The 13,980-nt window shown below is 30.1% G+C and overlaps 1 protein-coding gene across 1 annotated transcript in view; it reads right to left on the bottom strand.

The window, feature by feature from the left end:
* The window catches only part of Src42A (Tyrosine-protein kinase Src42A), a 203,849-nt gene that overhangs the window by 159,452 nt on the left and 30,417 nt on the right, over positions 1 to 13,980 (bottom strand). The window lies entirely within an intron of this gene.

Raw genomic sequence — 13,980 nt, 5'->3', positions numbered from 1 at the left:
CACGAAGGTAAGATGATCAGTCTAAGGCTTCGGGTACCAGCGCAGAGACTATGACATATTCTAGTGTAAAAACGTCTTTTTAAATAAATATTCCAAGTCAAACATGTCGGGCATCGAACTCTTGCGTGGTAGGCAAACGCGCTGACCACTACTCCACGAGGCCGACAGAACCGAAATTCCACTATTCAAAAAATTATGAAAAAACAATGAAATATCTAATTACACGACAAAAGAAAGCATAAATATTAAATTTAGGTTAAAAAACCCTGTATTAAAAAAAGTTTTTTTTACAATTATTTACCACTTACGTCGTTCTATATTTTGTAATTTAAATTTTATTTAATACCTAATATTCATATTCTGTCAGCCTCGTGGTGTAATGGTCAGCGCGTTTGCCTACCATGCACGAGGTCTCGGGTTCGATTCCCGACATGGTTGATATGAAATATTTATTTAGAAGTGCGTTTTTTCACTTGATATTCCATAATCCCTGGACTGGTACCTGTAGCGAAAGACTGATCATTTTACCTTCATGTAACAAAAATGATCAAAATACACTACGATTGGTGTACGAATGCAGTGCCCTATGCACCATTAGGTGCGGAAAAGAAATAATGATGGTAAAATTTATATTTTGCTGCTTAATTACCAAAGAAAATATAAACACGCTGACAAGCCGGCCTGTAGATGCCTAGACTTCTATATTGCCTTCACTAAAACGTTATTCATCTCTGTTGTAATATGTTAATATTAACAGCTCCCTAGGGAGTTGAATCCAGTACTTGTCTGCAAAAATTGACAAACTCAAAATATTGTCTATATATGTGCTATCGAAAAGCGATCTCTAATGCGATTGTGCGGTAAAATTATGTACGATAGGTGCACAAATGCGAAGACCCGTGCATTATGTAAAACTGAGACAAACATGGACAAAACCAAGAAAGGAGCTAACCCTAATGTATGGGAGCGAAGTAAGCAGTTGAAAAAATAATTGTGAAATTAGGTTAAATGCTGACGAAATGCGATCTCTTAGGCGAATGTGTGGTAAAGCGATGTATGATAGGTGCATAAATGTCGTGATCCGTGAACTATGTAAGGCTGAGACATGCATTACCAACAGAATCAAGAAAGGGGTTCTGCGTTGGTTTGGACATGTAGAGAGAACGGATAGCAAAAGAATGGCTAAAAGGATTTACGACATCAATGTTGATGGATGAAGAAAACGATGACGACATGGCACGACCAAATTCACCGAATACTTGAAAATCGATATGTCAAAGGTCACGAATGAAAAAAATCCAGAGGAAACGAGGTTTGTACGCAAAGGCAGCCTTAAGTGGCGTCATATACTCTTTGCCTTACCCCATGGGGAACGGCGTGATGGGTTGTTTGTCTGTATAATAGTAAATTTCATACACGATTCTGCTACCACTGGATTCAAAAATGCATTACTGTTACTTGTGTATTAGATACCATTTAAGTATTTCTATACAACGCCATAGTTGAGTTGAACAGAATTCATAAACGCTTGGAATCCTTTACCGACAAGCTGAGTATTCGTGTGTGATTACAGCCCATCGAACAAATATGGCGGACGATCAGTCATGAATAAATCAATTACTTCGATTCCACGACCACGAGGAACCCGTTCCGTTTCCAATAAATTATTACATACATTGTGCTAGCAAAATTCAACAAATAAAGGAAGTGGAGTTCCGTTTGAACGCTTTTGAGGACAGTCAGCTAAAATATTTATCGGGGAGCCATTACGAACGAATAAAAACTATCAATATAATAATAAATTAATTACGAATATACTTACCTCATGTTTAGTAATATACCTTTAATTTAGCGTGAAAACGCCGATTTTCAAGGTTAAGTAATAATACGCGCTAAATTTATTTTAAGGTAATGTTCCTGAGTTTAGAAAGTGTATAAAATCATGTAAGAAAGTAAATGATAGTTTAAAAAAATGTTTTTTTTACGAATTACCGTTCTTATTATTTATCCAAATATTTCAATATCCATTTTTACCGGGTTGTCAATAACTTACCATTGGAAAATAGAAATCAAGTTGGAGTAGAGTGGCGTTCGAACCTCGGACCTCTGCCTCGGACAAGCCGATTTAATCAAGTTGTACGTTATGCTAACATAAATCACAACAGATATGAAGAACATTAAAAAAAAAAAGGAAATATGGAAGGCATTTACATGGCTCGTGACCCGTCAATGGCTGGTTTAAGTGGCCATTTTAGAAATAGTAACATTCATCATTTTGCCCAAGTTTCAGTATCCATATTTCATAAAATAGTGAATGTTACAGTGTGTAAAGTGGTTATTTAAACCAGTCATTGGCGGGTTATGAGCCCTGTTAATGCCTAAACTTCCATATTTCCTTCTCTAAAATATTCTCTTCCTCTGTAGTAATACAAAACTAAACATTTACAATAATCTCCTGCTGGATATAATACAAAATATTAATACTTATTACTTTAAAAAACAATATACAATGGCTGATGGCTCAAGATAGGAAATAGTTAGATGAACCACTGATGTAACATGATGAGATGGACCTTTTTTCTAAAAACAATTTTAATCAATTACAAATATAATTTAGTTTATTTCAGTACTTTTATAACAATATAATCACTTGAGCGCACTTGAGATGAACGTATTTTCATTTGTTGTATATTAAGAAAAAATAAGATTTAATTGTCATTTTCTTTCACGACAATAGCCATGAGGCCCAAGTACGATTGTGAATTATAGCACAGAACACCCAGGCATGAGAAATATCCCATTTACTTTTTGTGTTCTTGCCGAGAATCGAACCCGGAAACGTAATCATTACACCACGGAGGCCGCTATGTTGTCATATGATGTCACATCAGTATACATAGAATACAAGACTTGATATATCTCTTATTAAAAAAAAATAATGAAGTCGTATTTTGCTACAACAGGCCTAAATTATATTTTTTTATAAATTATGGAAAATATATGCTGAAACAGTATATTTTAAATCTCTATTTTTAAATACAATTTCAAAATATCTCGTCTTTTGTTAGTCTAAAGCAACGTTACAGCACTGTTTGCAAAGGAATTTTCAGCAGAGTTTTAAAAGGTAAACAAAGGTTTTGTATAATTTTGCACGAAACATATTTCGGATAAATATGTTTAAAAATATCTAACCGGCAGTGATTGATATATAATAATTTGGTATAATATTTAATCGAGCATTTACGGAATATAAATTGAATCAAGGCACGGACGCGGCTGGAATTTACCGCGCAAAAAGCATCAAAACGAACATTGACACATCTCAAAAAAACGTTTCGGAATTCGCGCGCTTTCTAATTCTAGATAAAAATAATATTTATTTTTAAAAATAGTGTGAATAGTTGTAATTTGATTTCAACACTCTATAATATTATTATGACAATGTAGACCGCAGAATAATATTAATTCAGCATGAAAAGGTAAAACAACACCGTTTAAAAACGAATAAAAAAAAAAAAAATCAAAACAGTTGGTAAGTGCATTATTTTCACGATTCCACAGCAAATAAATTCGTAACAATCTGAATGGACCGATGTCTCAACGGAGACAAATAAATTACCATTTAAATTTTATTTCAACCAAGATGAAGGAATTTAGTTTCAGTACCGAAATACGTCGTTTATTGGCAAAAAATAGTATATATAATTTACTTGCGATACAAAAAAAATAATAATAAGTGCTTAATGTATAAAGTAGGTAGTGAACAATATAATTTGACACGTAAATGAGGAACTTAAGCCCTATGGGAAATCGGATACAATAACTGTTTTCTTGCGCGCGGTTAAAATTGGCGCATTAAATTGTACGGCAAAGTTTCCTGTTGAAAAAATAAAAATACATATTTTACTAAAAACGAACTACTTTGAACGACGTCACTGGTTCATATGAATCTACCGATGGCACGAGAGTTATGGAAGATTTCCAGTTTGCTTGCAGTCAATGGATCAATGGGCGGAACTGATCGAGAATAAGCGGAAGAGAACCTCTGAGGTCACACGCGGAGTTATTTCAAAAGTAAGTACAAAACTTTAAGAAATCATAGCGCTAATAACACGATATATATATATTTAAAAAAAAATACTTTTTGGCTTAGTTTTAAAGCTACATACATATATTTATTAATTTATTAATAACATTTTACATACATTTATACGAGACAGAGACACAGTTTATAGTGACACAATCAGGAACGACCCATGCATGTGAACTAAATTATAAATTATACTAAACATATTATAAATAATAATTATATATATTATAAATTATATTAAGAATATTAATATATTTATTAAAACAAAAATAAAGAAATTACAAAAAAATAAAATATTAAAAAAATATGTAACAAAAAATATTAGGGAATGTGAAAATCTAGCCAACAAAATATTGTTACAAAGTCTTCTTAGCTCGCCGAATTGTCTACTGGTTGGAGTATTTCCCTACTATGCATAAATTCTTATTGCGCAAGGTTTGACTTATAAATCAAGTTTTTTTTCACACTGAAATATTTAATTTTCCCTGGACTGGCACGTTGAACCTTTAATCCCTGAACATAAATTTAGTAGAGTTTTTGAACTTTTTATCTTTTTGAATGATGTTATTCACAGTCTGAAAACGTTTACCTATTTATTTTTCTTGTTTTTTTTTCTTTTTGAAAGTCTATATAAAAAAAAGTGGTACAAATTTTTATGGTCAGGGAATTGCAATATAAAAAGCTGTTATTTTTCCAATACGATATATTACAAACCACAAAAATATTTTTAAAAAAACCAACTTGTTATTATAATTATAATTTTGAGGTAGTAATTTTACACAGCCAAACGGGTGACAGCTCTACGCAAAACAGATCCCCGGAGTAATTTTTTGAAACTAATTGCTTCAAAATGGCCGAAACTACTTTAAAAAAGACAAATATGTAACGACAGTGATTTTTTACAACAGATGCGTTCTTATACACGGTTTTTCAGGGTCAGACCGCGAAACTTCAGAGGAACATTCCTCACAGTAAGCTTTGAAAAATATCCTAATAAAAAATTTCAAATAAGTCATTGTGAAAATTTTTATAATCTCAAAATGGAGTAAATCTTTAATTTCTCGCACTAGCATCCCTTCCGCAAACCCCTACCCCTCCCCTACAAAAAAATAGAGATGTAAACTTATTGGACTAACGAAGCGATACGCACCAGACGCGGACAAGGGAAGCGGCTGGGTAGGAAATGGGTAGGGGTTTGTGGAGGGACTGCTTGTCCGAGAAATGAAGGATTTACTACATTTTGAGATTACATATACATATATATATATATATATATATATATATATATATATATATATATATATTTATTTTTTTAAATGACTGGAAAAATTTCATAATGATTTTTTTTAAAGCTTACCATGAGGAATGTTCTTCTGAAGTTTCGCGGTCTGGCCCGGAAAAACCGTGTATATGAGTTATTTTACACCACGACAAATTTTTACCGTCTTAGCGTAATGCTGATCATCTTGCTTAAAATGTACATTTTTTTATTGAGATATGCTACGTTTGGAGTAGATACCATCGCAGCATCCTATGAATCGTCGAGTGAAGGGAATAATTATTATGTTAAATCTTCTAACACCAAAACAGGCCAAAAGGCCCAATTACAGTAGTAATCACATCACACGTCAGCCCGGCCTTAAAACATATATTTCTGAAATCTTACTAGGAATTGAACCCGGCATAGTATGTCTGATGATGCAAATGATTTCTATTCCGCTAATAGAGTAAATAAAACTAGTGTTTAAGTAAGTTATATCACGCGTAGGCGTTAGACCAAAAGTGTGTGAAAACACCGCCACCTATATTTCCGTCTCTTTATTTCCACGTTGTTTTGTGTAAGAGAAAAATAAAAAAAGTACACGAGCTGTGGAAACGCTCCACAATAATCCGGAAGACACGGCAGACGGGCAGACTAGAGGAAGTCACTTGTTTGTTAAGTGGTTACAATTTTGGTTCGGGGCGCCATTTTAAAATCTATATTACGTTATGAATGTTGTTAGCGGTTATTATTGCAATACAACACCGCTGCGCTGGGCGAAATTGTCATTAGCGGACAAACGAGGTGAGCTCTGTGAACTGTCGGACTACATTGAATTCATTATTGTTATCAAAAACATTTTTCACTTTGTGGTATGACATTTTACACTTACATGTTTATAAATTTGGATACACCACTTTAATTAAGAGTTAAACTCGCAAGTCATCTTATATCCGAAAACCATGATTTTAATCAAGAAACGGGTGTAGAAATTTTGAATGTCAATAAAAATGGTTTTCGTTCGGACAATTTAGAGCGATTATAAATTAGTAAAGCCATTAATCAAAAACTTCAAATAATAAATAATCAATTAAATTTAACTTCGAGTCCTCTTTAAAAAATGTTCCCGTTATGATTCATTTTATCTTCTTTCTCTCTCTTTTTTTCATCTTTCTGTCCCTTTCATACAATATTTTATAATATAAATAGCAACGCGAGTAATTATCAGTTAATGATTATGATAAAATTATAAATAAACTTATCAATGAAACTTCTTGGTTTAGTTTTACTTTTTAATATTTTGACCAACGAGCGCTTTCGCCTTAGTAGGCATCTTCAAGACTGGTGAATTGTTTACAACATTTACAGTTTTTATACTATTCTTAACATATTTTGGAGATAAGATCAAATAAGTATTTTAACAGGGGACAGGAACATAAATATTTACAACTAGCTTGCTAAACAGTTCATTTTTGGGAGTTTTTGGACCGAAATTGGGATTAAGCTTTTATTATTTAAAAGGTGGAAAAGAACACATGGCAAAATACAACAGAGTGGGAAATACACATTTTAACAGATAAAGTTAGGACAATACGTGATTTTTGACAGGGAAGTTTACATAATTTTATCATAATCATTAACTATGGAGTTTTATCAAGAAATATCAACAAAAAAACATCAAAATTATAAGTTAGTTTAATTCCTGACGATGAGGTTGTAACCTCGAAACCGGTCGAAGTATAACTCTAAATTAAAGTGGTTTATACATATTTATAAACATATACGTGTACATTGAATTCGTTTAAATAATGTGTTATAGATTAAATAATGACACCATCAAAACGATAATAATTTTAACAGGCATTCAGAGTAGACAATAATTGTGATAAGACAAATACATAATTTTTAATGACGTTATAGTTAAATTTATTAAATGTATCCGGTTTCAGTTATTTTAGCTGAAAACGATTGATAGACAAAAAAATATTGAATACAGTGGCTAAAAGAAACAGAAAAAATACTCAGGAGCTAGAAACATTATTACTTTCAGTTACTGAAACAGACGGGTAAATTGTCAAAACACATAATTAATTTTCGTATTTTATATAGGTATATGATTTGCCAGTTTATTTAAGTATACAATATAAGAATTTAAGTATACAATATTTAAGTATACAATATTAAGACAAAAAATTTCAGAACACAAAAAAGTAATCTTCAAAAATACTCTCAATTTTTTTTGCAATTTGTATTTTTATCTTACGATTTGATGACACGATGATATATTTTTTCGAGATGCTATGAAAATTTAAGATTGATGTTAAGCGTGTTAAATTTGATTCAAGTATTTATAACTTAGTGGGGCCCACACATAAAGGTGTTACAAATTATGTACTGATTATTTTACTAATTAGAAAAAAGAATTGTTTGCTTCAAATACATAAAGACAAAATAAATAGTCGTGTTTCTAGGTCACAAAATGTAAGTACGCGACCTAGAACAGGTGGTAATATCTTAATTCCCAAATTAAAAACAACAACAGCACAACATCATTATACTTACAGAGGAATATTTTTTTTGAATAAAATGAACAAAGTAAATAAAAAGTGCAATCAGGAATTCAATATATATAAGAAAGAAGTGGTTATATTTATAATTCTTCTTTGTGTAGCACGAATAAAAAACACAGTTTATGTAATGTTTTTGTAATTTATATGTTATCCTAAAAATATTAATAATTAATAATTAAATGAACAAACCATTGAAGACGTAACTCCCCATTATGTACACAAGAATGTTTTTCTTTTCTTTTACGTAATGGGAAACGTTAATGTAAATATATGTATTTAATTAATATAAAAATTGTATTTAGTAGTAATATTTTATTTTTTTTAAAAGAAATATTTGCGTTCTTATGATTTACCCAAATATTTCATTTTGAGGGCCATTTTCAACGAGTTGTAAATAACTCACTATTAGAAAATGGAATCAAGTTGGGGTAGAGTGGGATTCGAACCACAGACCTTTGGTCCGTGAGTCCGAGACACTAGCCACAGGACCACAACCCGATTGTATACGTATATTTGTTATCTGAATAAAAATAATAAAAAAACACAATAAATTATCTAAATACAAATTTACAAGATTCACTTATCCAATTCATAATTCCCGTAAAAACATATAATTTCAGTATTAATTTAATTAACCCTTCACTACCCAATTTCTCTAATTCTGGTTAAAAATATATATTTGTGTGTGTTTTTTATGTAAGATACTGGGAAAAATATTACAAAAAAACAGTTTTATATTTTAGGTATATAGACAATATGCTACAATGGTCATAAGTTTCGAAAATACAAAAATATAAGGAAAAAGGGAAATAACGTTTTTAATAATATTTTTTTATCTAACAATGAAAGGTGCAGAAACAATTATAACTTCGAATCTTTAAAAAAGAGAGATTTAAGAAATCAGTATTTGAACAATATCTAAATTAAACTTTTGACAGAACACGTGCTACTGACTTTATGTTTCAAATTTTATCGAACAATATTACCCTGCGGTACTATTCTGAACCGCTCTCGCGGCCGTAGAAAACACTTTATTTTAGTATATTTACACCTGATGATGGGTAATCCAGAATACCTGAAACTAGTTGTGTTATAATACATTAAACTCTAATGTGGTAAAAATTACAAAGTGTTTAATTTTTAGTAAATAAAAATATACTGTATGAAGATTATACTTTATTTTAAGACCTTGTAAAATTGAATGCCGGACCCACGGTATTACGCCATGTGGGAAGATCTGATGGGCTGATCACTAATCATGCTGGCTACCGGCACATGACGAACAGTTCAATCAGGTATACCGTGTACCGGATAATCTGATTAGATACTGATGACTACCTTCACAGGTAATGGAGGGGTTAGAAAGATTACGTCGTATCTGACAGGTGGATAAATTACAACCCCTTTCTGCCTTCTAGCTGGAAAGATACCCTTCTAGAAATAGAAAATTCCAGACGAACGTCATCAAAATTGTATTACATTTTAAAAAGGGGAGCTGTATTTGATAAAAAATCACAATATAAATGTAATCGCAATACGTTTATATTTACTATTTATTTTCTCAAATCAAACTGTGGAGGTAGGGAGGAAAAATTGCCTTAAGGCAATATATCCGCCCTTATATGTAGATAAAGTATTTAAATAAATAAAGCATATCACGTATCACGGATGTGGTTAAAATAAATTAGATATCCAGGTTTCAATTAAAAAATCGATTATCAGCTAATTTCATATATTTAAATCCACGATAATTTGACTGTGGTAAAAATACGTTGAGATTTTTTAAAATTATTATTTATTAATTAAATGTATTATTAATGTTTAAAGCATTAACTTTGTGGTCAAACGTTTTAATGAATGTTAGTAAATTTTCGGTTTTTTTTATTGCTTATACAACGTACGAATTACAATATTTTTTCCAAATACCTACAAATGAAAATATCATAAGAATTAATGTGTTAAGCGTTATTTTAAAAAAACAAACTTTAAGATAAAACATATTTATAAGTAAAAAATATTTCTCTTTATCACTTTTTTTACATCATTATATATTTTTATACATAAACATAAACTATTTACCTAAATATTAGTTTTCAATAATAATACATATATATATATATATATTTTAATGTTATTCAAAATTGTTTTCTTGGTTTTTTTTTTTTAAATGGTTCAAAGTATTTCAAATACCAAATTATCTTTTTTTATCGATAATTCTATAACTGGTAATATTTTATTCTTTTATATAGTTTATATTTCTTAGACTTTCTTAATTAATAATATTGTTTTAAATGCTCTGTATTACTTTTGCTTACATGTATGTATATTTAATTGTATTTGTAACTAATATGTAAAAGGCACTAAGTGCCGTTTATTCCGATAAAATAAAATAAAATATTATACTGATTTCAAGACTGCACAAGTAAGGCATTTATTTCGCGTTCTTGGGAAAATTCTGAGTACCTTAAAAAATCATATGTTTTTAACGACTTTACTAAAGCTCATTGCATGAGGAAACAAAATAAATATAAGTGGATAAATAAACTTAAATCATACCCGCTGATAAAATATCATTGATATTTCAAGTTTAAAGCATTGAATTTGTGGTCCAATATTTTACTAAATGTTACTAAATATATGTACATAACCACTTACCGACTTTTAAATGTCTACCGGTTTCGAGACGTACCCGTCTCTTCGTCAGGATACCAATTAAACCAACATGTAAAAACCTACTAAACACCTTCACAACATTTAGTAAAATATTTGACCACAAAGTTAATACTTTAAACATTAATAATAAAAGAACTGTTGAAATTAAAACATTTATTGACAGGAATGTAATTTTATCAAAAACTAGCACGTGTTTTGAAGGTCAAATATAAGTGGTTTTAAACTAGATACGTTTTTATTTTATTTATAAAATTTATTTGTAATTTCATGAGACACAATTCGTTTGACGTAATGCTTATAATTAATTGTATTGAAAAACATTATTACTGATATCTTTATGCATATAATTCTTCTGTACGTGTGATGTCACTGTACTCCCCCTAAACGGCTTAACCGATTTACGTGCGGTTTTCAGCAAAATGTAGATCTTTGCGCTGCGCGTGTTCATAGATATTAAAATTTTCAATCTAATCGATAAAAAAAAAGTTAGGAGCAAAAATATTTTTTTTTTTGACCTACCAGGGTTGCATTCGACAAGAATGCATAAAAAATGGAAGGATGTTGTTTTTTTTTGTATTTAAACAAAGTTTGTTTTTGAATGTTTACAAACAATATTCGTTTTTTATGGATCCCAATCAGATGCTTTCTTTAAACTTCTTATAATTTCTTCCCATTTATTTCTTTTTACAGGATTTTTGGTAATACTAAAATAACATTAACTGACATTCAATACATTTTTGAGAATTGCATTCATGAATAAAGTGCAATATGTTGGTAAGAAGAGCCGAGTTTGACATTTGCAAAAATAATTCTATATTTGAAAATTAATAATTTTATGTTTTGGAATTTAACCATAAACAAGTACCTAGGTACCTACTTTTCAATGAAAAGTATTTTTTCAAGCTAATAGCTAGCAAGCCAACGTTCGGGCAGGACAATGTCTGTCGGGTTCGCCAGTTTACAATAAATTCTTACGGAATTATTTCATATTCATGTCTCGACTTGCTAGAAATAAAATCCCAGTCGGGACTTGCAGATAAGTTCAAAAGTAAAATTAACCAACAACTACTTAGGTAAATATCTAGCTACTTAAAATACAGTTACGCACCAAAATTATGAAAAGTAAATATAAGATAACGCCACAAGCAAAGCTAATAATGTACAACTGAATTAAAACCAAAGACCAAAATAAAGGAAACTGCTTAATATCAATAGTTATTCATTCTCTTGTTGACAAACGTACCTTAATTTGCAAGAAAAACTGTTAACTGCTACGAATTAAAAAATAATGATGATGATAATGATATGTCAAATATTTTTTTTCGAAACATTTAGTTAAATCATACCGACTGCAAACTTATTTTTTTTGCCGAAAACTGTTATAATTTTATTAAACACATTCACTTTTGTACCTGCCTACTTTTAAGTAGTATTTTATCTTTATAAATGTATAGTAAATATTTAATAAAGCATAATGTATTTTTATACTTAAAAACTGTAACTAATATTTACTTGGTATACCACGAAAAGCTTGAATTTAAATTTTGTACCTGTCATATAAAGCCCTCTGGGCGTATATAATAAATAAATAAATATACTTAGTTTACGCTGTGCCACTGTTAATATGGTCCTTGTTTTATTTATACAAATAAAAGTATTTAAAAAAAATGCATATACACATAAAAAAAATTAGAGTAATCAATATTTCAAGCAGTATTTTAGAAAACAAATTTAAAATATAATATAGTCATCGTAAATACAAATTGTACGCCTCGTGACGTAGTGGTCAGCGCGTTTGCCAACCATGCAAGGGGTCTGGGGTTCGATTCCCGACAGGGTTGACACGAAATATTTATTTTTAAAAAAGGTGTTTTTACACTAGAATATTTCAGAGTACCTGGACTGATACCCGAAGCGTAAGACTGATCATCTTATCTTCGTGTAAAAAAAAAAAAAAGGTCAAGATACACTGCGATTGGTATACCAATGCAGTGCCATATGCACCATTAAGTGGGGAAAGGGAATGATGATGAAATAAAAATTTATTAATGTGTAGGGTCAAAGCACCAATGAATGACCGTTTAAGATTCAGCTTGTAGTGAAATCCACATTAAAGGTATAAATTTCATTATTTAAGCGTACAAAATAAAAGAAAATAATAAAAAACACATTATTTTTTCTAAGTACTTTTACTTTTTTATTGAAATACGAGTATTACAATTATAATTAATATTACTTTAAAAAAATAGCAGAATCACCAGTGAATGACCACTACTACCCCAGTAAAAATAATTCTCAGATTTAGTTACATCATAACATTATAAAACATCCTAACACATTAGAATATGGATATATTCAAAGAATTGCATAAGAAATAGCATGAAATAAAACACTTACCACACCTTTCCTTATAAAAACACTATCAATTTCAGAACAATAACGGGAAGACGCACTATTACCTTTTGACAACTCACAGTTCAAAACTGATAGATTTGTTTCTTACCAAAAGATGTGTCCGCCTACTGCTTTTGTCATAGTTTCTAGTGTTAAAAGTTTTTGACTGGACACATGTAGCAATTCTTATTATATTGTGTTTTATTAACCAATGGTCATTTACTGGTGCTTTGACCCTAGCATAGGTGCAAAGTTTTCTTCGTGAAGGTTCTAAATTATACAATAAAAGCTAGACAATAAATAAAATAAAAATTTGGGCATAGCAAGTACCTAGTATATATTATATTTAAATGATAAAAGCGAACTAGGTTTTCATGAACAAACTATATTCCATACTTAGTAGGTAAACTGTGTTCCAAAAGATGTGTGTAGGCTTTTAAACGCCTTCGTTCGCTATTTTTTTTGTATCTCAATATTCGTAAAACGATTGTATGTGAAGAACGTCAGAATACTAGACGTATTAGGACTGTCACGAAGTGTTGCTAAAAGTTTATTATAGTTAACTTAATAGGTGAACATTCCCACGAAGAAACCATTACGCAAATTAACGCTATTTCAATTTCATTTCGCACTTCTTAAACTAATTAGAGAATGAACGTAATTAAGTATTAGTTATTTATCTAGAAACATAAAAAATGTAATATTCTTACAGTATTCAGAAAAATAACAACATATACATTTTTATAGAAAAAAAAATGTTTTTAATGAACCTATAAATGGGTACTGATTTTTGTTTAAGTACTTTTTTGGCAAGATTGACTAGTATCTAATAGACATTATAAGACAATTTGAAAATCTAGATTTTTTTTATTTATTGGTTGGTTGGAAGAAATTGCGATTTGGCATTAAGCCCGCCAATCTAAAATTTACATTATGTATAAAAAGTTAAATATATAAAATAAACAATATTATTGAATGAGCATTGCAAGTGC

Source organism: Micrasema longulum, unplaced genomic scaffold, assembly GCF_059751315.1.
Source record: "Micrasema longulum isolate JH-2025_06_02 unplaced genomic scaffold, ASM5975131v1 h1tg000570l, whole genome shotgun sequence".
NCBI lineage: Eukaryota > Metazoa > Arthropoda > Insecta > Trichoptera > Brachycentridae > Micrasema > Micrasema longulum.
Note: the sequence above shows the minus strand (reverse complement) of the source record. Positions and strands in the feature narration are given on the sequence as shown.